Raw genomic sequence first — 26913 nt, forward strand, 5'->3', positions numbered from 1 at the left:
CGTCGACGATCAAGGATCAGGGACGCTGTCTCATTTGCCAAGGTGTCGAAAATCAGATGGGCTGGTCACGTAATGAGATTTAAAGACGACCGTTGGACTAGAGCTGTTACTGATTGGATTCCACGGGATGTCAAGAGACCGCGTGGCCGCCCACCTACCAGATGGTCAGACTTCTTTGTCAAGATCATGAACGATCGGTTTGAGGCCCTCCATGTTCCCGGAGCGAAGAGATGCCATTGGGCTACACTAGCACGCGACAGGGACAAATGGAGACGTTACTGGCGCCTGCTCGAGCAATCGAAGACTAACAGGAAGTTAAGTGACTTAAGTGACTTTAGTTTATGGGAGGGGAGGGGGGCATTGGGAAAGGAGTGACCTGTGTGAGGGGATGTGGAGAGGGAGCTGAAGGGGGCTGGGACATCCTCTAGGACCTGCAGGCTGATGGGCCAAGAGGATGAGGGCATTCGGCAGAAACTCTCCCAGGCCAGATCCCCTGTCCCAGGTTCCTCAGGAGGGCGGGGGCCCTGACAGGCGGGCTGTGGCCATCCAGAGATAATGGGAAAGATGAGGGGTTTTGCTCTCCTGAACACCACCTCAGCAGGGAAGGGGGCCCCTGAATGCGACTGAGGCCTGTGTCAGAGGGAGTCGGGCTGGATGACATTGATGGTTTTCCTTCTGCAGAGATGCCAAGTCGGGGTGATCTGGGTCCTTTTCTCTCCTATCTCTGCCCAGAGTCAGGAGACCTCTGAGGCCTTCCTTGGGGCTAGAGGCGTTAGGAGTCTGGGGGAGAAGGCCCACTGGGAGGGGGTGTCTCAGCTCTGAGGCCCACTTGTGTGTGTGCCGGCTGTGCTGGGGATCGAATGTCTGATTGGCCTCATAGCGACAAGTAGCTGCCTGTGCCCTGGTGCTGTGCTGAGGGCGTCACCCCGGGTGAAAAGCAGTGCTCTGAGCACACCCTGTGAGACAGAGTTCAGGGGCTTCTCTCAGTCCCAGGAGTGAGTTTGCGAAGGTGAGTGTGACCCTTCTTTTGGAGGGTCTGGCCAGTGAAGGTGGGAGCAGGGGGCAAGGGTGGAGCAAGGACCCTGACCTTGTCACAGGTCCTGTCTCAGGCCGCAGTGTACTAAAGTGATTCCAGTCACGCAAACGGTTACAGAGAGGAACATCTCAGAGGTGGAAGCGGGGTTTGTTTCTTCTCTGTTAACTTTTAACTTTTTTTTCCTTTTTACCTTCCTCTCCTTCCTTTTCTTTTCGTTTTCGGGCCACGCCTGGCGATGCTCAGGGGTTACTCCTGGCTCTGCACCCAGGGATTACTCCTGGTGGTGCTCGGGGGACCATATGGGATGCTGGCCACAAGTGCCCTCCTCTCTGCACTATCACTCAAGCCCATTTTCTGATAGGTTTTCTTTATTTTTAAAAAAATTATTATTATGGGGCTGGAGCGATAGCAAAGTGGGTAGGGCGTTTGCCTTGCATGCGGCCGACCTGGGTTCGATTACCAGCATCCCTATGGTCCCCTGAGCACCGCCAGGAGTGATTCCTGAGTGCAGAGCCAGGAGTAACCCCTGTGCATCGCCAGGTGTGACCCAAAAAGCAAAAATATATATATTTTTATTATTATTACTTCTTAGGTCACACCCTGCGATGCACAGAGAATACTCCTAGCTCATGCACTCAAGAATTACTCCTGGTGTGCTTGGGGACCATATGGGATGCTGGGAATCGAACCCGGATCGGCGGCGTATTGGCCGCGTTTAAGGCAAATGCCTTATTCTCTGTGTTATCGCTCCAACCCTCTGATGGGTTTTCTTGACTGTGAAGTCGCTCACCGCTCAGGGCAGCTAGAAAGATCTCTCCCCCTACCTAGAAGCTCTTTGATGTTTGGAAAGAGCAAAAGAGTGATATTGATGTTAAGGCAACTGACTAAGGGCAGGGCCTCCCGCCACCCCTCCCAAGTTTGCCTGGGCGTGGCCGAGTCGCATGGAGTGCTAGCGCCACCAAGTGTTGAAATTCGAGATATGGCAGAAAGGGGGAGGAGCAGGCTGGAGAAAACTGTCCACAGGCTCCCCTCACTGGGAGAGCACCCTACTCTCACTGCCAGGCGCCTGTGGGTGAAGGTCGGAACAAACAGGAGCCTCTGGGACCCCTCTTGAGTGAGGTGGACAGGAGCCAGCCATCACTGCCAGCAGGAACGGAGAAACGCCTGGTGTTGGGGCTAATGGGAGGCCCCCTCGCTGGAGAGGTGCTCGCTGACCCTACTGTCCTCTCCATTGTGGCCGTGAGGATGTTTCCAGTTTGTATGTAGACACACGTATCGCACGCCTCGGGTCTCTGGGCTTGATGGATCCTTAGAAAGGCTTTCCTACAAGTAAAGGGCACTCAGCACATCTCTGAGAGGGCCCCGAGATAGCCAGGGGCCAAGGTGCTGGCCTTGTGCAGTGATTCCCCAGCTGGGAGCCAGGAGTAGCCCCTGAGCGCCACTGGGTGTGAGGCCTCCCCCCACCCCCTTGCCCCAATCTATGAGAGAAAGAGGCTGCTGGGGAATGTTTCTTTGATTTGGAATCTATTCTCTTTCCATTACTGGAATTTGTCCTGCACTCCCTGGCTAGTTCCTGGGCCACTGGGTCAAAGCCCCAGGGAGTCCTCAGGAAGGGAGACATCTGGCTTTGGAAGTTGCCAGGATATTCAGGGAGGCGTGCTTGAAAGGCTCCCCCCTGGGGTCACGGCATCTCCGGGATTTGGACTCAGACCTTCAGGGGGCCGTACCTCAGTGCTTACTTATTGGCTCTGGCAAGTGGCTTAGTTTCCCTAAGTCTTTGTCAAAAACAGGGGTTATGAGAGTTGGAGAGATAGTCCAGGGGGTTAGATGCTTGCCTCACACACACTTGACCTGGATTTGACTCCCAGCACTGCAGATGGTCCATCAGGAGTGATCCCTGAACACAAAGCCTGGAGTAACCCCTGAGTACAGCCAGGTGTGGTCTCAAACTGCAAACCTGTATCACTGTGTCACTGTCATCCCGTTGATGGTCGAATTACTTGAGTGGGTGCCAGTAATGTCTCTATTCCTCCCAGACTTGAGATTTTAGCAGCTTCTTCTTACTCGTCTTTTCCCAACAATTGGAGGCTCTTTCAGGGTCAGGAATATGAGAACTGTTGTCGTTACTGTATTTGGCATATTGAATACGCCACGGGGAGCTTGCCAGGCTCTGCCCATGCAGGTGAGATTCTATAGGTAGCTTGCCGGGCTCTCAGAGAGGCATACATTTCTATATTTTTCTCTATGATTTGTTGCCTTCTGTCTGAACCCCATCAGATATGGTGTAGTAATTGTGGAAAATGGGTAGGAAGTGTCTTATGTGTCCGGAAAGTGGCCTGGAGTGTGGCGGTGGTTGGGTAGTGGAGGTCTGCTGCTGGGGCAGGGTCCCTTAAGGGTGGGGAAGGCTCTCATCTGCCCCACAGCCTGGCGCGGAGTTTGGTGGCATGGTTCTGGGAGCTTCCTTTTATACTCGCATCTGGGAGGAGCATCCTGAGTTCTGGAGGGTGGCCGATGAGGAGATTATCTGGTGCTGGCAGGGTGTGGCTTATGAGTGTGATCCCTGAGTCACCAGAGACTGGGGGATGCAGGCAGAGGATCTCTGTTCCGGGGTCCCATTGAGTCCAGGGTCCAAGGTCACGAAGTTCCAAATTATCTGTGTTCTGTGGGACATATGTGTGAGGCTCGGCCTGAGCATCCAGAAAGCAGCCTGGCGGTGGCTGAGTAGTGGAGGTCTGCTGCCGGGGGCTGGGTCCCTTGGGGTGGGGAGGGCTCTCGCCCGCCCCACAGCCTGGCACGGAGTCCCGTGGCATGGTTCTGGGAGCCTCAGTCCCCAGTTTCCCTCCTCCACTCTTGTTAACCAAGAAGTATGAAACTGGGGCTGGAGAGTTAGTCCACTGGGCAGGGCACTAATCTTGCATGCGGCTGATCCTGCATTGATCCCCGGAACTGCATATGGTGTTCTGAGCACTATCATGAGTGACCACTGACTGCTGAGCTAGGAGTCAGCCTTGAACAGTGCCTGTGTGCCCCCTCCAAAAACGGGATTTATGATGATCCTGGTAGTAGTAATAGCAGCAGCAGTAGTGGTAGAAGTAGTGATAGTGGAGGTGATAGTGATGGTGGAAGTGGTGGTGGTATTGATAGGAATGACAGCAGTGAGGACGGTGGTGGTGGTGGTGGTGGTGGTGATGAGGGTGGTGAGGATGATGGTGATGGTGGTGGTGGAACTGATGGTGATGGTGGTGATGGAACTGATGGTGATGGTGGTGATGGAACTGATGGTGATGGTGGTGGTGGAAATGATGTTGATGGTGGTGATGGAACTGATGTTGATGGTGGTGGTGGAACTGATGGTGATGGTGGTGGTGGAACTGATGGTGATGGTGGTGATGGAACTGATGGTGATGGTGGTGGTGGAACTGATGGTGATGGTAGTGACGGAACTGATGGTGATGGTGGTGGTGGAAATGATGTTGATGGTGGTGATGGAACTGATGGTGATGGTGGTGGTGGAACTGATGGTGATGGTGGTGATGGAACTGATGGTGATGGTGGTGATGGAACTGATGGTGATTGTGATGATGGAACTGATGGTGATGGTGGTGATGGAACTGATGGTGATGGTGGTGGTGGAACTGATGGTGATGGTGGTGAGGGTGTTGGTGTGGTGGAACTGATAGCGAGGTTGGTGGTGGTGGTGGTGGTGGAGAAGGAGGAGCTAATGGTGATGGCCGTGGCCTTGACTTTGCCATGGGCGCTAGTGGCCCCTGTCTCAGGTCTGTGAGCTTCCTGAGGGTGTATGAGGAACGGCAAAACCCTACTGGCTCCAAACTATGAAAGAAAACTTCGGAATCAACAGTAAGAAATATTTGAGGGCCTAAGAAACTGAATGTCATGTCAACTTCATTAATCATTAAATATGGACTCATAAAGATTTCATTATATTTAAGACAATTGTCAGCTTTTCCGACTTGGCAAGAAATTCAGCCCATGCATGGTTGCTCAGAAATAAAGCCAGTTGTAAATTCAATGAGTTCCTTGTAGTCCACTGATTCTGAAAGCCAAATTAATAACATTCCTTTCAAAATGGTTAAGGCAGAAAAATTAGGATTAACGTGGGCTGTGATTCCACATTAGTTATTTTGAACTGAGAGCATCAGGCTCCAAAAATGCAGTCCCCTCGGTGCTACCTCCCAGTAGGTGACCAGCCTGCTTGGTGCCAGCTCCCCTTGCCTGGGTCCCTCGTGCTGGTCAGCTCCCGGGGAAAGCCTGGAGGCATGGCTTGTTTGGGTCATACCCTGGAGCACTCAGCAACTACTCCTGGCTCTGTGCTCAGGGTTTGCCGGGCCCTGTGGACCATATGCTGTGTGGGGTCATACCAGAGTCTCTTGCAGGGAAAGTTTGTGCTCCGCCCGTTAAGCCCTGGAGGCATTGTAAATCATCTTCTCAGCTGGAAAGCATCCAGGAGAAGCAGTTTCCTGAAAGGTGGCCAGTGAATAAATGCAGAGAACCAGATGTCTTGGGGGAATTCAGGGAATTGGCGTTTAAATAATCTCTCTTCTTCCCTGATCTGCAAGGCTTTTTTTGGTTTTGTTTTGTTTTGCTTTTGGACCACACCCTGTGGTGTTCAGGGCTAACTCCTGGTTCTTTTCTCCTGGCCAGGAATCACTCCTGGCTGGGCCCAGGAGACCATACGTGGAGCCAGGGATTGAACCTGAGTCAGCCAGGTTCACCCCTGAACTATCTCTCCTGCCCTGCCACGTGATTCTGAAGCTAGCTACGCTTGAGAATCATTTGAGTGTGTGCATCTGTGGGGGCTTGGGGGGGGGTGGGGGAGGGCAGGCGAGGGGCTCCTTTGAAACAACAAAGACTATTTTTAGGAGAAGTTTTAGATTTATGGCACCACACAAGGGAAGGGAAGAGACAGATTTCCCTCTTGTCTCCTACCCCTCTCATGCAGTCTCCCCTACAACACCACACCTCAGAAAGGGGTGTATTTGTCACAACTGATGCACCACCTTTCTAAATCACTTCACTAGGCATTTGGGTTATCGGGGTTCACATATTTGCAGAAGTACAAGTTGCTGTGTGTTATACTGTAGCAGCCTCAATTATAGTGTCACACAGACAAGGTCCAGGGCCCTGGAATTCTTTTGTGCTTTACGATTCATCTGGCCTGTGGCCCATCCCCTGGCCACTACTAATTTTTTTTTCTTTTTGGGTCACACCCGGCGATGCACAGGGGTTATTCCTGGCTCATGCACTCAGGAATAGCTCCTGGTGGTGCTCGAGGGACCATATAGGATGCTGGGAATCGAACCTGGGTCGGCTGCGTGCAAGGCAAACGCCCTACCCGCTGTGCTATTGCTCCAGCCCTGCCACTACTAAATTTTTACTGTTTCCATAGTTTTTGTTTTTTAGGGGGAGCTCTTAAGTAGTGCTCGAGAGGTCTAGGGGTCCCACTGCTGATTCTTAGCCGACGAGGCTGGAAGTTCAAAGGCAGGGCCAAGGACACAATGCTGCCGGCCCTGCTGTGCTGGGGCTACTGGACCACAGGGGTGGCGCTGGGGCCTCTAGGGCTGCATCTGGCTATGCTCACGGACCGTGTGGTGCCCTAACCACTGTATCACCCCTGGCCCCATTTCCCTAGTCTTGACTTTTCATAACCAGTAATCTTTGTGTGTTGGCTTCATTCACTTAGTCACACGCACTGAAGGTTCTCCCGTGACTTTCATGGCTTCACAATTCATTTTTTAGCGTCAAATAATATTCGATAGTCTGGCCGTACCACAGTTGATCCATTCAAGCTGAAAACCCTCTTGGTTGCTTGCAAGTTTCAGTGGTTATGAATCAAAGTGCCATGAGCATCCATAGGGAGCATTTCGGTTTTTGTGTGGAAAAATCTGGTTTTCAGCCCCAACCTAGGAGCATAACTGGAGACAACGGTTATTTTTTTTTCCAATTTGCATTATAAATTTTATTCCCGAAGTGAGATACAGGTTCCTTCCATCCCCAAGATCACCCTCTGCCCTGAAGAGATCTGGGGAGGGTCCCCATTGTCCAGGGCAAGAAGGGAGAAGGGCTGGTACTGCAGCCTCCAGCCTACGGATCTAGTCTTCATTCTCAACAGGGGATAGTTGCTGCCCACTGTTATTTCTTTCACCTGTTCATTCCTTAAAAAAAAAAATTAAAAAGCCATTACTGAAACAACACAGTAAGCTGGGACAGAGAGCAGAGGGACCATCACTGTTTCTGCTGGGGGGCCTCCTTCCTTCTGCATCTTGTAGTAACTGTGTCAACCTCAGCTGCTGGCAACTGAACATACCGGACCACAGAGCCCCCGATGAAGCAGTTCTTCACCAACAGCATGTGGGGGTAGTTCTCAGGGCCGGTGACACTGATACCCGCTATTTTGATGTTGAGATTCTCCAACGTCCACAGAACGGAGTGTTCCACAGATGCTCAGGTTTTTCTTGAATTCCACCACCATGTCCTTGCCCGCAAGGGACTTGAAAAAGGAAAGAAAAGCATGGTGCTTGCATGCAGGAGTGTTGGCCAGGCCTGTAAGAACCCAGCTGGGGTCTCCCCCTCCCCCTCCCAGCCCCCAGAGGGAGGCTGGGGTGGGATCTGAGGCCCACAATGGTTATTTTTCTGAGGAACTGTCAGACTGTCTTCTAAAGCCACAGTGCTTATTAATCTAGCAGCAGTGAGTCAGAGCTTCTGTTGTTCTGTGGCCTGCCAGGATTTGGTAGTGGTCGTGCTGTGGATGGGGGCATTCTTCTAAGTGTGTATATTCTTGATTTCATCTGCATGCTTCTTCTGGCATAAGAAACATCTCTTCATATGTTTATCTGCCATCTTTCTGTCTTTGGTGATGAGTCTCTTAAAGTGATTGCCCCATTTATTTTTACATGTTGTCTCCTTGTGGTTGAATATTATGAGTTCGGTGTGTATTTAGGGTTACAGTCTTTTATCAGCTATCTCTGGCAGATGTTTCCTCCCAGTCTCTGCTTTTTCTTCTTATCTTCTTAGCAGTATATTTCACAGAGCAGAAAATTTAAATTTTAATGAATTCCAGTTTCTCAGTTTCTTTTCTTAATGGTTTTTGCCTTTAGTATTGTATCTAAAATGTCATACCCAAACTCAAAGTCACCTAGATTTTCTTTTATGTCATCTAAAATTTTTTAAATTTATTTTTTGTTTCGGGGCCACACCCGGCAATGCTCAGGGGTTAGTCTTGGCTAGCACTCAGGAATTACTTCTGGTGGTATTTGGGGGACCATATGGGATGCTGGGGATCGAATCCAGGTCAGCTGCAAGCAAGGCAAATGCCCTACCCAGTGCACTCTCTCTCTGGTCCCCTAGAAGCTTTTTTAAAAACATGATTTCCCTCAAAATAAATAAATAAATAAATAAATAAATAAAACCAAGCATCATTTTCCTCATCACATTTAGGTCTGTGATGCATTTTGAATTAGTCTTTGTGAGGGGTGTAAAATCAGTGGTTAAATTATTTTATTTTGTGTGTTGCTCATGAATCACTTGCTGAAAACGCTGCCTTTTCTCCATTGTTTATCTGCCTCTTTTGTTCAAGAACTGTTGATTGTACTTCTATGGATCCAGTACTGCATCTCCGCTCTCTTCCATTGATCTATTTCTCTCCTTGCCAGTGCCCCACTGTCTCGATTGCTCTAGTTTATGTTATAGAGTCTGGAAGCTGGAAAGTGTCTGTCCTCAAATTTTGCTATTCTTCAGAATTGACTCGTCTTTTATTCTTTTTCTTTTCTCCACGAAAACTTTAGAATCACTTTGTCAATACATACTGTAGTTTTACTAAACTTTCCTCTGGGGTACACTGAATGCATAGATTATGTGGAAAAGAACTGGAATCATAGGTTGCAGAGATGGTGCAGGACACAAGGCACTGACTGTGCATGCAGCCGACCCTGGCACAGTCCTCATCACTGAGTATGTGCCAGGGGTCGATCCTGAGCACAGAGCCAGGGATAGCTCCAGAGCACCACTGGGCTTGGGCCCCCTCCCAAACAAACAAACAGACAAAACCCCCAAATTAGCTGATATCTTGACAAAATTGAGTTTTCCTGTCCACATACATGGGATATTTCTATATTTATTTAGATCTTCTTGGATTTTTCAAAAGTTTTCCTCTGGGCTGAAGCTATAGTATATAGCAGGGAGGGCATTTGCCTTGTACATGGCTGACCCAGCATCCCATATGGTCCCCTGAGCACCACCAGGAGTAATTCCTGAGCACTGAGCCAGAAGTAATCCCTGAGCATTGCCTGCTGTGACCCCCAAAAAGCAAAAATAAATAAATAATAAAAATGTATTGCTATCTAATCAATTTAAATTCTAGAACTGTGTCAACAGTTGTGGCTTTTCAACATTAAAATGAATTTAAAAAATAGCTTTATTTCTATAGATTGTTTACACATTTTGTTCAATTTACTCTAAAGTATTTCCTTTTTAAAATGCAAATGGGGGGGCTGGAGCGAGAGTGCAGCGGGTATGGCTTTTGCCTTGCATGCGGCTGATCTGGGTTCGATTCCCAGCATCCCATATGGTCCCCTGATCACCACCAGGGTTGATTCCTGAGTGCAGAGCCAGGAGTGACCCTGTGCATTGCCGGGTGTGACCCCCCAAAAATGCAAATGGTATTATTATAAATTATTATTATAAATTTATTATTAGCAGTGTAGCACTATCCTCCCGTTCTTCATCGGTTTGCTCGAGCGGGCACCAGTAATGTCTCACAACAAATCATGAGACTTGCTGTTACTGTTTGGCATATCGAATACGTCACAGGGAGCTTGCTAGGCTTTGCCGTGTGGGCGAGATACTCTTGGTAGCTTGCCAGGCTCTCCGAGGGGGCGGAGGAACCCGGGTCAGCCATGTCAGCCGCGTGCAAGGCAAACACCTTACCCGCTGTGCTTTTTCTCATTCATAACTAGTTCAGAGTCAAGTTATTGACTCCTGTCGATTATCCTTATACCCTAAAGCCTTGCTGTAATTGCTTATTAGTTCCAGGCTACACCTTCTGTCAGTTCTTTAGCATTTTTGTCAGAAATAATTTATCTTACTGCTTTAGTGAGGGCTTCCAGATGATTCATCTTTCAGTCTCATTTGCGTGCACGGTGTCTGATTTATAATAGATTTTCAATCTCTATGCACAGACATTATAAACCTCTGTACATGTGTTAGGGTGCATGCTTAAGAATATCAACTCTAAGGATGCATGACCGAAAAAAGAGTTTGGGACCTATGCTATTGGTTAAAGGATAAAACTTCCAGTTCCAAGGTAAACACATTCTGTGTGTGTGTGTGTGTGTGTGTGGCGGGGGAGGGTTACACCCAGTGATGCTCAGGGGTTGCTCCTGGTGGTGCTGCAGATGGAATGCCAGAGACTGAACCTGGGTCAGCCACATGTAAGGCAAACACCCACCCGCTGTGCAATTGCTTGGCGATAAACACATTCTCAGGATGTAGCAGATAGAATGGTAGCGAAACACCATTGCCAGTAGGGATGAGTTGGTGGTTTTCTATTCCAAGTTAGTTTGTTGGGCTGGAAAGATAATACAGGAACGAAGGGACTTGCTTTGCAGGCAGCCAACCCTAGTTCAATCCCCAACACTGAATATGGTTCCCTGAGCACCACCAGGAGTGACCCCTGAGCACAGAGCCAGGAGTAAGCCTAAGAACTACCTGATGTGTCCTAAAAACAACAACAACAACAATAAAAATAAGTAGATCAACAGTGTCTGGACTGGGAAGGAAAGTATTAAGGTCTAGACAAGGGTCCCTTGGAGTTCAGGGGAACCCATCATGGCTTAGATGGATGAACCCCATTCTAGAATGCTTCATAGGACTTCCCCCAGTGGGGCTAGAGAGGACAAGAAGTGGGCCAGGGATGCAGCCCCAGGCCCCAGCATGTGGAAGGCTTGGGCCACAACCCCCCAGTCCATTTTTATTGTTTTATCAGAGAGAGAGAGAGAGAGAGAGAGAGAGAGAGAGAGAGAGAGAGAAGGAGGGAGGGAGGGAGGGAGGGAGATAGAGAAGAGAGGCGGTGGGAGGGAGGGAAATAGGGGTGGGAGAAAGGGAGGGAGGGAGAGAGAGAAAAGGAGGGAGGGAGATGGGGGAGAGAGAGAGAGAGAGAGAGAGAGAGAGAGAGAGAGAGAGAGAGAGAGAGAGAGAGAGAGAGAGAGAGAGAGAGTCCCACGTGGAGGGAAACAGGGAAAGGCAGAGGGAAGGGGAGAAAGATGAGGGCGAGTGGAGGGAGGAGGAGAGAGCCAAGAGCCAGGGGAGGGAGAGCCCGGCTAAGAAAAGAGCCAGGCCTGGAGGAGGAAGGGGAGAGTGGGAGGCGCGGGGGTCGCTGGAAGCCTGCCTCTCCCCGGGGTCCCTTCCCCAGGACTCGCTCCCGGGGCTCGGCTTGAGCACGCCCAGCGCCCACCCTGCAAGCGTCAGCGCACACGTGCACATGCGCCCCTGGGGGCACAGGCTGGGAATCCCGGAGGCCGGGTTGCCAGGGCGACAGGTGCTAGAACTCCACCTTGTGGCTATTAATAGCTTCCATTGAAGCCTTCCAAGCGCTGACTTCATCCAGCCCCGCTCCCCGCGGGTTCCCCTCTCCCTCTGCAGTCCTCGGAGGAGCCCGGGAAGGGCCCTGGGGGGGCTGCGCGGGCCACTTCCCTGCCGCCTGACAGCTTCCCTGGAGAAGGCAGGCCCGGAGCCTTCGGGTTCGGTTCTGGTCGGGTGGGGTGGGTGGGAGGGTGCTGGGTCTAACCACAAATCCTCCTCCTCCCAGCCCCCTTTGCAGGTCCGGGCCTCTCCAGAAACTTGCAGAGCGGGGGAGGGCCACAGCTGGCAGTGCTCAGGAGCTATTCCTGGCTCTGTGCTCAGGAGTAACCCTTGGTGATACGCCGGGGACCATCGGTGGGAGTCCGAGGCAAGGTCAGCTGCATGCAAGAAGCAGCTGCACTGTCTCTCCACCCCAGTTCACATCTGTCACTGGCAGAGCCAAGGGACCCCAGAGAGGAGGGTCCGGGGTGCAGCATTCCAGAAGTGCGCCCAGCTAGTGTAGAGTTGGTGTCTCAGGGACAGCCAAGCCTGTGTCAGTCCCCAGCCCCGGCCCTGAGGCTCCCACCAGCTTCTCAGTCCTGGTGGAGGAGAGGGAGTTTCTCCCTGATCTCAGTTCCACTTTGGTCCCTAACATCTCTGGCCAAGATCAGACTGCGTTGTGTCACCCCCAGGAGGCTTGGCTCTGCCCCTCACCCCATTCCCCTTCCCATTCTCCACTTCCCTGCTTGGCCCAGAGTTCAAGGTTTGACTGACTGTATAGGCCTGCGACCTCCTCCATCTCTTGCAGGCCCTCCTCACCCCTGTCTCAGTCCCTGGCCCCTCCTCCTGCTCCTCTCCCCTGGGTGAGAGGGGTGGGACTCCTCCCAGAAGGCCCCAGCTGCCCCCACCCCCAAGCCACCATCTGCAAATCTCTCCAGGGCCTCTCTTCACCCCTCCCCCTCACAGGGAACCCAGTTCCTTGGGATGGATTCTGAGCCCAGCTCACAGTGACCTCATTCCTGCAGATCTGAGGGGGGGGGGGGTGTGGTGGGGGTGGGTGCGGGGGCATAGGCAAGTATGGGAGTGTGTGTGTGTGTGTGTGTGTGTGTGTGTGTGTGTGTGTGTGCAAAAGTGAGTGGAGAGATAGAGCAGAGGTGCTCGCCAGCAGGAGCCCAGGGATTTCTGGTGCATGAGTCATGGGTGGGAGGAAATCTAGGAAGATCCGCCTACAAAGATGACAGTGTCCCTGACCTGCTGTGTCCACTCTGAGCTGACCAGGCACGTGACCTGGGCATCGCAGAGCCTGGAGGTGGGGGGTGGGGGCTGGCTTTCTCTCCAGACCCCAGAGAGCAGCAGCTGTCACGGATATTTCCAGCTTGCCCAGATGCCCAGACATTTAAGGATGTGATGCCTGGAATGGGGTGGGCCTGGAGGGCAGAGACATCAGCAAGACTGGCTCTAGGCCTCAGGCCCCAGATGGGCTTGGGTCTGCAGCAGGCTGGGGGAGCTGGCCACTTTCTAAGTCCTAGGTGTACAGGAAGCATTGGAGGTGACAGACACTCTCCCTGCTCAGAGCTTTTCCTCCAGAGGGGGCAGAGCATAAGAGGGGTGAGGCACTGTTTCCCCAGAAAATCTGAGTAAGGGTACAGAGCTATGGGGGAGCAGGGGGGAGGGGGTGACCCAGGAAGTGTGAGATCCAGAGGCACCATGTAGGAAGCCTGGAGGGAAGAACCTTCCATGGGGTTCCGGGGAAGCCCAGGGCTCCCCATGCCTGAAACCACCTGGGGAGTGAACCAAGCTGAGCAGGAGGGTGGTTTCTCTCTGGGGACACGGAGGCTGTATTCTACCCCTGGCAGATCAGGAGGAGAAGCAGGCCACAGTCCCTTTCCCTTTCTCACTGGCTTCCTGGCCACAGGGCTGAGGCACTTGAAGGAAAAGTCACGGTGAGCAGGGGACTTGTGGGAGCCCCTCTCCCCCTGCCCCCCTGTAAGTCTTCCAGCCACAGAGACCCCCACTTTGCCCCCTTTCCGGAAGGGGACAGAGCCTTTCAGTTCCAGAGCTGCCGATTCCCCAGGGTGAAGAGGTGCTCCCCCAGCTCAGGGAGTTCATCCTTCCGTGCAGGCCCCGTTTGTAGACGTTCCACATCCCCCCAGGACCCCAATTAACTGGGCAGCCCCCGGCGGCGTGGTGGTGGTGGTGGAGGAACTTGTTCTGGGCCCACCCCCTGACACCCCTTCAGATCCCGAGCCCCGTTATTCACGCAGCCGCTCCTTCAAACAGACGTTTTCGGGCTTCCTGGGTGCCCGGCAGCTCCCAGATGCGCTGGAAATTGTCAAGCGGAGCCGCCTGGCCGCGCGCCCGGCCAGCCGGGGACCTCGTGGGGGGCTGCGGCCCGCTCTGCTGCGCGGGGTCCAGGCGTGCACCCCTCCGGGGCACCCCCCGCGGCGGCCTGGCACCCCCCGCGCGCCCGGGAGCCGAGCGGGCGGGCGGGCGGGCGCGCGGGCGCGCGTGTCACTGGGCCGCTCATTCTCCGCGCAGCTGTCACCATAACAACCGCGGCGAGGGACGCGCGGCGACGGAGCTGGCGGGGGACGCGGGCGGCCCCGGAGACCCAGCCCCGCGGGCGCCATGCACGTCGTCGCCGCCGCGGCCGTCCCCGCGGGCGGGGAGCGAGGCCGAGCCCGCGCCACAGGCCCCGCGGCCGAGCGCCCGCGCCCGGAGCCCCGACTCTATGGCCCGCGGGGAGCGCGCCCGAGCCGCCGCGCCGCGCCCCGCCAGCCGGATCCCCAGCGCCCGCGGGCTCGGGGCCGCGCCCCCGCCGGGCATGGGCGGCAGGTAGCCGGCGGAGCCCCCGGCAGCCCGACGACCGCGGCCCCGGCAGGGCCCTCCCCCCGGCGGCGCGCCCCCGCGCGCGCACCCCGCCGCCGCCCGCGCCCCGCGCTCCTGCCCAGCCGCGCCGGCCCCCCGCCAGCGCCCGAGCCCCGGGCCCGGATGCCATGGGGAACAACTTCTCCAGTGTCTCTTCTGTGCCCCGGGGAACCGCGAATCGCCCGCCGCGGGGCCACCCCGCCAACCTCAAAGGTAAGGGCCCGGGAGTCGCGGCGCAGGTGGACAGCCGGGGCGGGGACGGCCGCCCCCCATCCAAGCCGCTTCCCAGAGGTGCCACCTGCTGTGCGCATTTGGAGCCGAGAGATGCACAGCTGGACCAGGGTGGGGACTTGCGGGGAGCTGCCCCAGATGCGAAGGTAATGGGCGACCCCTCCAGGCTGGCGTCCGCGCCCCTTCTTCCCCGGGCGGGCGTGCGCTGGAGTGCCCTGGAGCTGGGGGGTGGGGGGGCTTGGCGAGAAGGCCTGGGTGGAGAAGGGCAGGGGCGTGGGGGGTGGGTGGGCAATGCTCAGTCGGGCCCGCTGCCCACCAGAGCTTCTCAGGGGAGGCGTCCGCGTCTCCCTTCCCGCTGCCAGGGGCTGGGGCGGTCACACACCGGGCACCAGTTGCATTTCCAATCGCCAGAGCTTGTAACTGCCAGGAAGAAAGGGCCTGAGTCCTCTAAGGGCGATGACTTTTTGCATCCACCGAATTATCCTGCATTCGGGTTTCCCCAAAGGTCGGTGGGCTACTTGGAACCGAGTGAAGAGGCTCCGCTTGACAGAGGGTCTTTGTGCTTTTAGTTCTCAGACCAACTCCCTTCCCTCCAACCCCCCTTTGAAAACACAGCTCCCCCCAGCACCCTCAGGTCCGCAGGTTCCCCTCACATACTTCGCCTTCCTGGGCTCCAGGCAGCAGTTGTCCTGGGCAGCATCCGGCGTGGAAGGCTCCCGAAGACAGGGAAGGAAGCCTTGGGGCTTTCTCAGAACCCACCCTGCTCAGGAAGGATAGTACTTGACAAAGCAGTGACATTCACGGAGAACTTCCACAAACACCTTTCCCATGAAGGCTGAGGTGGGCAGAGCCAGTGAGCCCGTGGTGTGCGGGGGACCCACACGTGGCTTGTTTTAGCTTCCAGAGAGAGGCAGAGGGAGGGTGCACACCCCAACTTCTGACAGACAGCGGTGTGGTCCTGTCTCTGGCTGCACAGTTCAAACCTTCAAGACAAGGGAAAGGCAGAAGACAGGATCGGGGTCTTGTCTTCCAACCCCAACTCCCCCAGAACCCCAGTTCTTGCTGGACTTGAAAAAATCAATGGAGGGTAGATTGTGGGGAAGCTGTTTTTTTTTCTTTTGGTAATTAATATGTCAGTCCAGATCCAAGTTCCTTTGAAATATGATATTCCACCTGCCTTGTGATTCTGTTGGAGAAGCTGGTCCTCAGGACCAGGTGATGTGGGCAGTGGCTGGGCTGCTTGGGGGCAGGTCCATTTTTACCAGGAAAAACCCCTTCACTGCCCCATGTTGTGGTGTGTTTTCCCTTGGGGGACCGTTCTCTGATGTTGTTCTTGATCGCAGGCCTGGTGGAAAAGCTAACAAAAAAACAGGATATAAAGGAGTATTGGCTGTGAGATCACAATTCGGTTAAAAAGAAACGAATGCCGTCCCCTGCAGGCTGAGGGATTCCTCTGGGGCGCACAGATTACACGCTCTTTCTCTTCTTTAAAATCTTTTCCTCTCTCCTAACTTTGCGGCGGCGGACAAGCGTTGTTTCTGCCTAATCGAAGAGGAGCAGTATGTGTCAGTGTAGAAAGGCTGGTTCCGGGTGTGGGAGCGTTCCTAACGCTCAGGAGACAAGGGGCACCCCTGCATTTGAGCTGCTTGCTTCCGCGCGAGAGTCGGGGAAAGGCAGAGGACTCGGGTGACCCATCAGGACTGGTGGCAAAGCCAGGCACCTTGTGCCAAAGGCATGGCGTAGATGGGTCCTGTAACGAGGTGACCCCGCCTTGAGAAGCCCTGTCTGTGACCACCCGGCGGCCCAGAGAAGGCGTCTGAATGGCACCTTTTTTATCTGGAACTTGGAACTGTGGGAATGTGAGGTGTCATCTAGGAGGGGCTGCTGGGAGGCCCCTGTGGCCAGGGTTTCAGGCAAAGGAGAGTGTGGGCAGGAGGGGGACCAAGGTCACTTCACTGCCCGTGCCCTCGCCGCTGCCCTCTGGGCCTGACTCCCTGCTTGTCTGTCCTGGGAAGTCCCTTTGATGTTGACCTCTGGGGTGCAGGGGTCAGTGCCTCAGAGGGAATGATTGGAGGGCAGTCGCTTACCATCCATAGCACCTCCTCACCCCTGCCCCTGCCTCTGCAGCTGCCCTGTCTGCCTCCTGGAGGTGGACAGAGAGCGTTGGCCCTGCTCCTTCCAGCCCTGAGATGCAGAGCCTGCCCTGGTGTGGGAGGGGTTCCCTGTTCTTGCCCAGCCCCCTCCACTCAGGGCCCTCAGCTCTGTTCCCGCCTTTGACGGGTGCTTCCTGCAGTTTCCCTTCTGGTTGTGTCAGCACCAACTGCCGAGCAGTCTCTGATTTTGCACGTTCAATGTGTGTGTGTGTATGTGTGTGTGTGTGTGTGTGTGTGTGTGTGTGTACTGGTCTTGGGCCACACCCAGCAGTGCTCAGGGGTTACTCTTGGCTCTGCACTCAGGAATCACATTTTTTCTTCTCACATTGAATTGCCATGAGATAGACCCTTACAAAGTTGTAAGTTCATGATGGGGTTTCAGGCATGCAGTGTTCCAATGTTCCCATCCCTCAACCACTGTACATTTGCCACCACCAACGTCCCCAGTTCCTTTCCCCCCACCTGCCTCTATGGCAGGCAGCTTTCTTCTTTCTCCTTCTCTCTCCTTTTGTGCACTGTGGTTTGCAGAACGGGTACTCAGAGGTCATTGTGTTTATTCAGGGCGTTCAACATTTTTTTTTTTTATTAGTGAAACACCATGAGGTACAGTTGTAGATTTACAATTTTTTGTGCTTGGGTTTCGACTATACAATGATCAGATACCCATCCCTCCACCAGTGCCCATTTTCCACCACCATGGATAATATCCCCCCCACCCCCATCCCCCCAACCCCCCTGCCTCTGTGGCAGGCCAATCCCCTGTGTTCTCTCTCTCCTTTTGGGTGTTGTGGTCTGCAAAAGAGGCATTGAGTGGCAAACATGTTCAGTCCATAGTCTACTTTCGACATGCATCTCCCCTCCTGGGAGGATCCTCCAAACACCCTTTATTTGGTGCTCCCTTCTTTATCTGAGCTGCCCTTTCCTCTAGAATGCCCGGCTGGCCACTAAGCTATGGAGTAATCATCCTAGTTTTGATCTCAGCTATTCTTGGGTATTAATCTCATATTTTGTTACTTTATATCCCCCAGATGAATGCAATCTTTCTATGTCTATCCCTCTCTTTCTGACTCATTTCGCTTAGCATGATACTTTCCATGTTGTACCACTTGTATTTAAATTTCATGACTTCATCTTTTCTAACAGCTACATAGTACTCCATTGTGTAGATGTACCAAAGTTTCTTTAACGAGTCATCTGTTCTTGGGCATTCAGGTTTCTTCCAGTTTCTGGCTATTGTAAGGAGTGCTGCAATGAACAAACAAGTGCAGATGTCACTTCGGCTACACATTTTTGACTCTCTGGGATATATTCCCAGGAATGGTATTGCTGGGTCAAATGGGAGCTCAATTTCTCATTTTTGAGAATCGTCCATACTGTTTTCCAGAAGGGCTGAACCAGTCGACATTCCCACCAACAGTGAAGGAGTGTCCATTTTTCGCCACATCCACGCCATCATCGGTTGCTTTTGTTCTTTTGAATGTGGCCCAGTCTCTGAGGTGTGAGATAGTATCTCTTTGTGGTTTTGATCTGCATCTCCCTGATGATTAATGATGTAGAGCATTTTCTCATGTGCTTTTTTGCCATTCAGATTTCTTCTTTGAGAAAGTTTCTGTTCATTTCATTGCCCCATTTTTGGATGGGTTTGGATGTTTTCTTCTTGTGGAGTTCAACCAGTATTTTGTATATCCTGGATATCAACCACTTGTCAGATGTGTATTCGGCGAATATCCTTTCCCATTCTGTAGACTGTCTTTGTATTTTGGTCACTGTTTCTTTGGAGGTGCAGAAGCTTCTTAGTTTAAGATAGTCCCATTTATCTATCTCTGTTTTCACTTGCTCAGCCAGTGGTGTGGCATCTTTGAAGATATCATTAGATTCAATGTCATGGAGGGTTTTGCCAACTTTGTCTTCAATGTACCTTATGGTTTCTGGTCTGATGTTGAGGTCTTTAATTCATTTCGATCTTAGTTTTGTACATGGTGTTAGGCAGAGTTCTGAGCCCATTTTTTTGCATGTAGCCGTCCAGTGATGCCAGCACAATTTGTTAAAGAGGCTTTCCTTACTCCACTTCACATTACTTGCACCTTTATCAAAGACTAGTTGATCATATGATTGAGGGGAGATGTCAGTGTATTCAACCTTGTTCCATTGGTCTGCAGTTCTGCCTTTGTTCCAGTACCATGCTGTTTTAATTATTACTGCTTTGTAGTACAGTTTGAAGTTCAGGAGGTTGATTCCTCCCATTTTCTTTTTCCCAAGAATTGCTTTAGCTATTTGTGGGGGCTTATTGTTCCATATAAATTTCAGGAGTGTTTACTCCATTTCTTTGAAGAATGTCATGGGTATCCTTATAGGGATTGCATTGAATTTATACAATGCTTTCGGTAGTATTGCCATTTTGACAATGTTATGTCTCCTGACCCATGAGCAGGGGACAACTTTCCATTTCCTCATGTCCTCCTTTATTTCCTGAAGTAGCATTTTGTAGTTTTCTTTGTACAGGTCCTTTACTTCCTTAGTTCAGCTGATTCCTAGGTACTTGATTTTCTGGGGCACAATTGTGAACGGGATTGTTTTTTTCATGTCGCTTTCTTCTCTCTCACTGTTTGCGTATAGGAAAGCCATGGACTTTTGGGTATTGATTTTATAACCTGCAACTTTACTATACGAGTCTATTGTTTCTAGAGTTTTTTGGTGGAGGTAATTGGGTTCTCTAAGAATAGTATCATATCATCTGCGAATAGTTAGGGCTTGATTTCTTCCTTTCCTACCTGAATGCCCTTAATATCTTTTTCTTGCCTAATCGCTATTGCAAGTACTTCCAGTACTATATTGAACAGCAGTGGAGAGAGTGGGCATCCTTGTCTCGTCCCTGATCTTAAAGCCAAGGCTTTCAGTTTTTCCCCATTGAGGACGATGCTTGCTGTAGGCTTGTGGTAGATGGCTTTAATTATGTTGAGGAAAGTCCCCTCTATACCCATTTTGGCTAGGGTTTTCATCATAAAGGGGTGCTGGATCTTGTCAAATGCTTTCTCTGCATCTATTGATATGATCATATGCTTTTTATCTTTTCTTTTGTTGATATGATGGATTATGTTGATCGATTTCTGAATGTTGAACCACCCTTGCATCCCTGGGATGAATCCTACTTGGTCATGGTGTATGATCTTTTTGATGAGTAGTTGGATTCTATTTGCTAGTAGTTTGTTGAGGATCTTTGCATCTGTGTTCATCAGGGATATCGGCCTGTAGTTCTCTTTCTTTCTGTTATCTCTGTCTGCTTTTGGTATCAGTGTGATATTTGCTTCATAGAAACTGTTCGGAAGTGTATTTGATATTTCAATTCCATGGAAAAGCTTAAAGAGGATTGGGAGTAAGTCTTCTTTAAAGATTTGGAAGAATTCACTGGTGAATCCATCGGGCCAGGGCTTTTGTGCTTGGGGAGACTTTTTATTACCATTTCAATTTCCTTGATGGTGATAGGTCTGTTCAGGTATTCCAGGTCTTCTTGGTTCAGCCTTGGGAGTCTGTAGGAGTCTAGGAATTTATCCATTTCCACGAGGTTTTGATGTTCCGTGGCATAAAGCTTTTCAAAGTACTCCCTGAGGATCCTTTGAATTTCTGTAGTTTCTGTTGTAATGACCCCCTTTTCATTTCTGATTCGGTTTATTAGGGTTTTCTCTCTCCCTTTCTTTGTGAGTTTTGCTAGAGGCTTATCGATCTTGTTAATTTTCTTGAAGAACCAGCTCTTGGTTTCATTGATCTTTCGGATTGTTTTTTGGGTTTCCATCTCATTAATCTCTGCTCTGAGTTTTATTATTTCCTTCCTCCTGTTCGGGTTGTGCTCCTTTTGTTGGTCCTTCTCCAAGCTCTTAAGCTGTGAGGTTAGGTTACTTATGTGTGCTCGCTCCTCCTTCCTGAGGAGTGCTTGTAGAGATATAAACTTTCCTCTTAACACAGCTTTTGCTGTGTCCCATAAGTTTTGGTAACTCGTGTTCTCATTTTCATTCGTTTCTAGGAATCTTTTGATTTCCTCTTTGATTTCCTCTCTAAGCCATTCGTTGTTCAGTAGTGCACTGTTTAATTTCCAGGTGTTTGATTTAGTTTTCTGTTTTAGTGTGTGATTTACTTCTAATTTCAGCGCATTATGGTCTGAGAAGATTGTTGATACAATCTCTATCTTCTTAATTTTATGGAGGCATGTTTTGTGGCTCAGCATGTGGTCTATCTTGGAGAATGTTCCATGTACGCTTGAGAAGAATGTGTATTCAGCTTTTTGTGGATGAAGTGTCCTGTATATATCTCCTAAGTCCCTTTCTTCCATTGTTTCCCTCAGATGAAGTATGTCCTTGCTAAGCTTGAGTCTGGTTGATCTATCAAGAGGTGACAAAGTGGTGTTGAAGTCTCCCACTAGTATTGTGTTGCTATTGATGTCTTTTTCCAAATCTATGAGTAGTTGTTTTAAGTACTTTGCTGGTCTCTCATTAGGTGCATATACATTTATTATTGTAAGTTCTTCCTGTTGTACAGATCCTTTGATCAATATGAAGTGGCCTTCACTGTCTCTTATGACCTTCTTCACTCTGAAATCGATGTGGTCTTATATTAGGATGGCTACCCCAGCTTTTTTATGGGAGATGTTTGCCTGTAGGATTGTTTTCCAGCCTTTGACTCTGAGTCTGTGTTTGCTTTGACTATTGAGATGTGTTTCTTGCAGGCAGCAGAATGTTGGGTTCAATTTTCTAATCCATCCTGCCACTCTATGTCTTTTAATTGGTGCGTTTAGCCCATTGACATTGAGAGAGATTGTTGTTATGGGATTTTGTCCCATTGTTCTGTTGAAATTTGGTGTATTTGAGGGGCCTGTCTTTCCTTAAAGTAGCCCATTTAGTTGTACTTGTAACCATGGTTTTGAGTCTATGAAGTTCCTGAGCTGTTGTTTGTCTGTGAAACTGTGTGTTGTTCCTTCTATTATGAATGAGAGTCTCGCTGGGTAAAGTATTTTTGGGGAGGCATTTATTTCATTGAGTTTTTTCACTATGTCCCACCACTGTTTTCGGGCCATGAGGGTTTCATCAGAAAAATCAGCTGTGAATTTTAAGGATGCTCCTTTTTAAGAGATTTCTTTCTTAGATCTTGCTGCTTTCAGAATTTTGTCTCTGTCTAAGGTTTTGGTCATTTTGATCAGAATGTGTCTTGGGGTATTTTTATTCGGATTTCTTCTAACTGGTACCCTTCGGGCCTCCTGAATGCGGTCACAAGTTTTCTTCAGCTCTGGAAACGTTGTAGCAATGATGTGTTTGACAGTTTCTTCTTCATCAAGGTTTTCTTCCTGTACCTCTGGGACTCCAATAATTCTTATGTTATCCCTCTTGGCTTCATCACGATCTTCTCTTGCCATCTGTTCCCGAATTGTGAGTCTCTTTTCCATTTTCTGCTCTTTTCTGGAGAGTCTCTGAACTTCATCTTTGAGCTCACCGATTCTGTTCTCAGCAGCTGTTACTCTGCTGCTGAGGCGTTCCACTGAGGTTTTCTATTCGGCTACCAGGTTTTTCAGATCTGATATTTCCGATTGCATTTTCCTCATTTCTGCCTTCAAATCCTCTTGTCTTCTATTGGCATTGCTTTCCATTGTTTCTTTTAGTTCCGTAAGCATCCTAAGTAGCTCCCTTCTGAATTCCTTCTCAGAGAGGTTGTTTAACACTGCAGTACTGTTGGTGTCATCTGGGCTAGACTCTTCAATAAGAAAGTTTGGTGGGCTTTTGCATTGCTTTAACATTGTGACAAGTGTGGTTTAGTCCTTCACGTTCACTGTTACTATTCTGCTTGATATGCAGTGTGAGTTAAGATAGGCTTATGAGTTATTGGCTACTGTGTTTCTAGTGGCTGAGCTAAACTAGAGAAGTTTCCATCTAAGAATGTAGCTTATGGTTCCTATGGCATATGTAGTGGGAAAATATTTCACGGCCACATTAGTGGCTGTGGCTCCGGAAAGAGTCCCTGGCACTGGGCGAGGAGTTCGGAAGTCTCCTGGTTGGAATGAGGAGCCGTTCAGCTTTGTTGCCCAGAGCTGGGCCTCCGTGCCCATCCCGCGCAGATCAGGGGAGAAAACCGGCTTTTTAGGAGATGGAGCTAGCTGCGCATGCCCAGAGAGGGTCCCAGACCCTTGGGGGCGGGCTGTACCTGGTTGGAATAGGAGCCGTGCAGCTTTGTTGCCCAGAGCTGGGCCTCCGTGTCCGTCCCGCGTAGATCAGGGGAGAAAACCGGCGTTCAACATTCTTTTTGGGAAGGTATATCTAGAGTAGGTTTTTCCTTTGTTTTTTTTTTAACTGGTGGCAGCTTTGGGGTGCGGACTGCTGGGGTGTCTGGAGGTACAGTGAGGTGGGCAAAGGTAGCCCATCCTGACCCTGGAGATTTCAATAACAAAGACAACATACTCAAATTTTTAGCAGATTCATATCAGTGAGGTCTGTCCCAAGATGGTGGGGTTCAGCTGGGGCATGTTGGCGATTTGGATTGTGGGAGCAAACAGCTGCCAGTAGCTCTGTTTGGGTGGGCACCAAGCAAACCACTGCCCCCCCCAACTCTGATCTACCCCCAGTCTGTTCAGCCTTTTGTGGGTCTAAGATTATCTGTGGGTTTTTCTTTTTGCTTTTTGCGTCACACCCAGTGATGCTTAGGGGTTCTTCCTGCTCTGCACTCAGGAATTACTCCTGGCGGTGCTTGGGGGACCATATAGGATGCTGGGAATCGAACCCAGGTCGGCCGCATGCAAGGCAAGCGCCCTACCTGCTGTGCTATCACTCCAGCCTCTATCTGTGGCTTTTGATCTCTTTTGAGATTTATTTATAGGTCTCCAGAACAAGGCCAATAACTGAGTTTGTATGGCTGAGCCGGAGGTGGTTTGTGGGCGTGACTCCCACATCCCTAACTTTGGGCGGTTTGATTTCTCAGAAAAGTTGGTCCTGAGTTGTTGGAGTCCAGCCAGAGGCATAGTAGCAGTTTTGGGGTGTGAGGAAGACTGAGGGCCCCATCTGGCTGACCCTCTGGTTGTGCCACACCTCCTGGGTCCAGTAGCAACAGCAGCAGTGGACCCAGCAGGGACCAGGACCGGGTCCAGGGTTGCTACCATTTATGGCGTGGGCGCTCTGGACGGGTTGCAGCCACCAGGCCAGCAGGAACTGCTGAGGGGCACACGTCCCCATCCACGGCCTCCAGACAGTAGGCGCTCAGGGAGGCTTTCCTCCATAATATGCTGTGGGCGGCACTGGTGGCGTGGTCTGGTCCGGGGAAGACATGGTGGCGGGGATTACAGGGGGTGAGTTGCCTGAGCCGGCCTCCATCATGGGAAGCCAGGTGCCCCCTCAACTCCGGGACTCGCACTCCTCGATAGTGACAAGTGGGGCTCGAGGAGCCCCGTTCATTCATGCTGTGCTCCTGCCACCCTGGCAGCCAGCTAGCTGCCCATAGTGCTGAGAACCGGGGCAACTCCATCAGCTTTGGAGCCTGGAAGCCGCGGTCTTCACGTGTCCCACTCTTGTCTGTAGCTTTCATCCTGGCCGCCAGTTTAGTTTCACTTAAAGCCACTCTTTTGGAGAGAAAATGCTTAAAGGGCACTTACAGTCATTCTCTGCAGAAATTTTATGTCCCCCATCAGCCCTGTCGTCCAGAGTGCTGAGAGCTGCTGCCTCACCGCTGCCATCCTCTCTCCTCCTCTCAGGAATCCCCCCTGGCAGTACACGGGGGACGGGTGGGATGCAGGCTCAGCCTCAAGCACGGCAAACACCCTACCCTCTGGACTGTCTGTCTCTCCAGCCCTATATTTGTATGAGTTTGGATGTATGTGTACGCCCTTCATACCATTACAGCATTTAAGGGACTCTACTTATCAATTCTGAAGTTAAATTTTTTTTGGGGGGTGGTAGGGCATTCCCAGTGATACTCAGGCCTCACTCTTGGCTCTGCACTCAGGAATTACTCCTGGGGCTATGCTTTGGGAACCACATGGGATGCCGGAGATCAAACCAGGGTTGGTTGCGTGCAAGACAAATGCCTACCTGCTGTACTATTGCTTCAGCCCCAAAGCAAGAAAGGTTTTGTTTTTTTCTTTTTGGGTCCACCTGGCGATGCACAGGGCTTACTTCTGGCTGTGCACTCAGGAGTTACTCCTTGCGGTGCTCAGGGGATCATATGGGATGCTGGGAATCGAACCCAGGTCGGCCGCATGCAAGGCAAATGCCCTACCTGCTGTGTTACCTCTCTAGCCCTGAAGCAAGAAAGTTCTTGTTGAAACTTATTTATGAAGATGTAAGGAGGACAGGCTTCTCCAGAGTGGAAATAGGGAAGCAGAGAAGCATCTAGGCAGCAAGCAAGGTCCATGTTCAAGGGAGAGCATGGGCTTGAAGAGCAAGCTAGTTTCTTTATTTTTAAACCAGTTTTATTGAGGTACTGGGATTTACACTTGTCATTAATGATACTTTTCATGCGTACCCGATTCCATTACCACCCTCACCTCACCACGTCCCAACCACCCCCACGTAAACTCAGTTTTATAGACAAATTCTCCATTTCCAATGGTGTTGACCATTTGTTTCCTCATCATGTTTCTTTATATCCCATTGTTGAGATGGTGACATCTAAACACATAAATGAATAAAGCTAAACTCCTGAAGCTCTAGAAAAATGTAAACCTGTCAGTTGATAAAAAGTATTTTTAGAAAAATTATCATTTTTACAGGTATATAAATAAAAAAATTTAAAGTTTACATGAAATATGAAATTCCTACAAATATACAATTGAGTAAGAATGAGGAGAGGAGAATTAAGAAAGTTTAGGGGGGAAATATGAACAGCCTTCTAAAAGTATGTTTTATCGTTCAGAGGGAATATTAGGTAGGGCTGGATATTGTGGTGGGTAGGGCATTTGCTCTTCTGAATGGCCCAGTTTCAATTCTTAGAACCCCATATCGTCCTCCAAGCACTAACAGGAGTGATCTCTGAACAGAAAGCCAGGTGTGGTCTCAAGCTCCAAAATAAGTGTGTGTGTGTGTGTGTGTGTGTGTGTGTGTGTATTGCTTTGTATTCAGCCATTGATTATGCTGATTGAATTGGGCATGAACTCCAGATTATGTTTTTATTTTATTTAAAAAAATTTTCTAAAAATATTAAAATTTGTGTGAATGAGACCAGTTGTAGTTACTGGTTTTGGCATATCGAATACACAACGGATAGCTTCCCAGGCTCTTCCGTGCGGCGGAATACTCTTGGTAGCTTGCTAGTCTTTCCGAGAGGGATAGAGGCTTTTGGGGTGACCTCTAATCGCCCTTGTAGGTGTTACCATATTTGAACCCTATCAAATATGGTAGGACAATTTCAGAAGATGGGTATTTAGTGTCTTATGATGTGTTGTGCCTCCGCAAAGCGGCCGCGCGGGTCCGGAAAACATCCTGGAGTGTGGCGGCGGCTGGGTAGTGGAGGAAGTGTCGATAGTGGAAGTCTGCCAGTGGGGTATTTATCTGGGTAGGGTGGGTCTTCTGTGTGCAATCCGATCCCTGGGTGGTTGGTGGAAGCAGACAGGGCAGGGTCGGGTGGGGCTCCTGATTAGAATCCCTTTGTCACCTGTGGTTGGTGGGAGCAAGCAGAGAATCTCTGTCCCTGAGTCTGCCGAGCCTGGAGTCCAAGGTCTCAGAGAGTTCTGCTTATCTTGTTCTGTTGGTCTTCAGTTGTGCGTGAGTCTCGGCCGGAGCTGTTGACCCAAAATTCCAAACAGGATCAGACCACCGTCTCCTTCGTGCAAAATTCTACTTCACAGAGCTGGGAGAAAGGGCTGCAAAGTTCAAAAAGAGAACTCCCAGAACGACCACCAACTGGGAACTCTTTGGCACTATTGCGGCAACATGGGAAGATGCCATTGTTGAGAACATTGACGAGGAATAAGATCGACTGGTTCAGCGCCTCCATGAATGTGCGAGGAACACCAAGAGAGAGATAGCCACAAAAAAATGCCTTTCTTCGAAAACTCTTGAGCTAATTTGCCAGCGTGGTTTGGCG

At 50.7% G+C, this 26913-nt stretch overlaps 1 pseudogene; it reads right to left on the reverse strand.

Moving 5' to 3' along the window:
• Positions 1-7279: 7279 nt before the first annotated feature.
• On the reverse strand, positions 7280-8667 carry LOC130029837 (U6 snRNA-associated Sm-like protein LSm2; annotated as a pseudogene).
• Between the last annotated feature and the right edge of the window lie 18246 nt (positions 8668-26913).

The sequence above is a fragment of the Sorex fumeus genome, unplaced genomic scaffold (genome assembly GCF_029834395.1).
Source record: "Sorex fumeus unplaced genomic scaffold, SorFum_2.1 ptg000043l, whole genome shotgun sequence".
Taxonomy (NCBI): Eukaryota; Metazoa; Chordata; class Mammalia; order Eulipotyphla; family Soricidae; genus Sorex; species Sorex fumeus.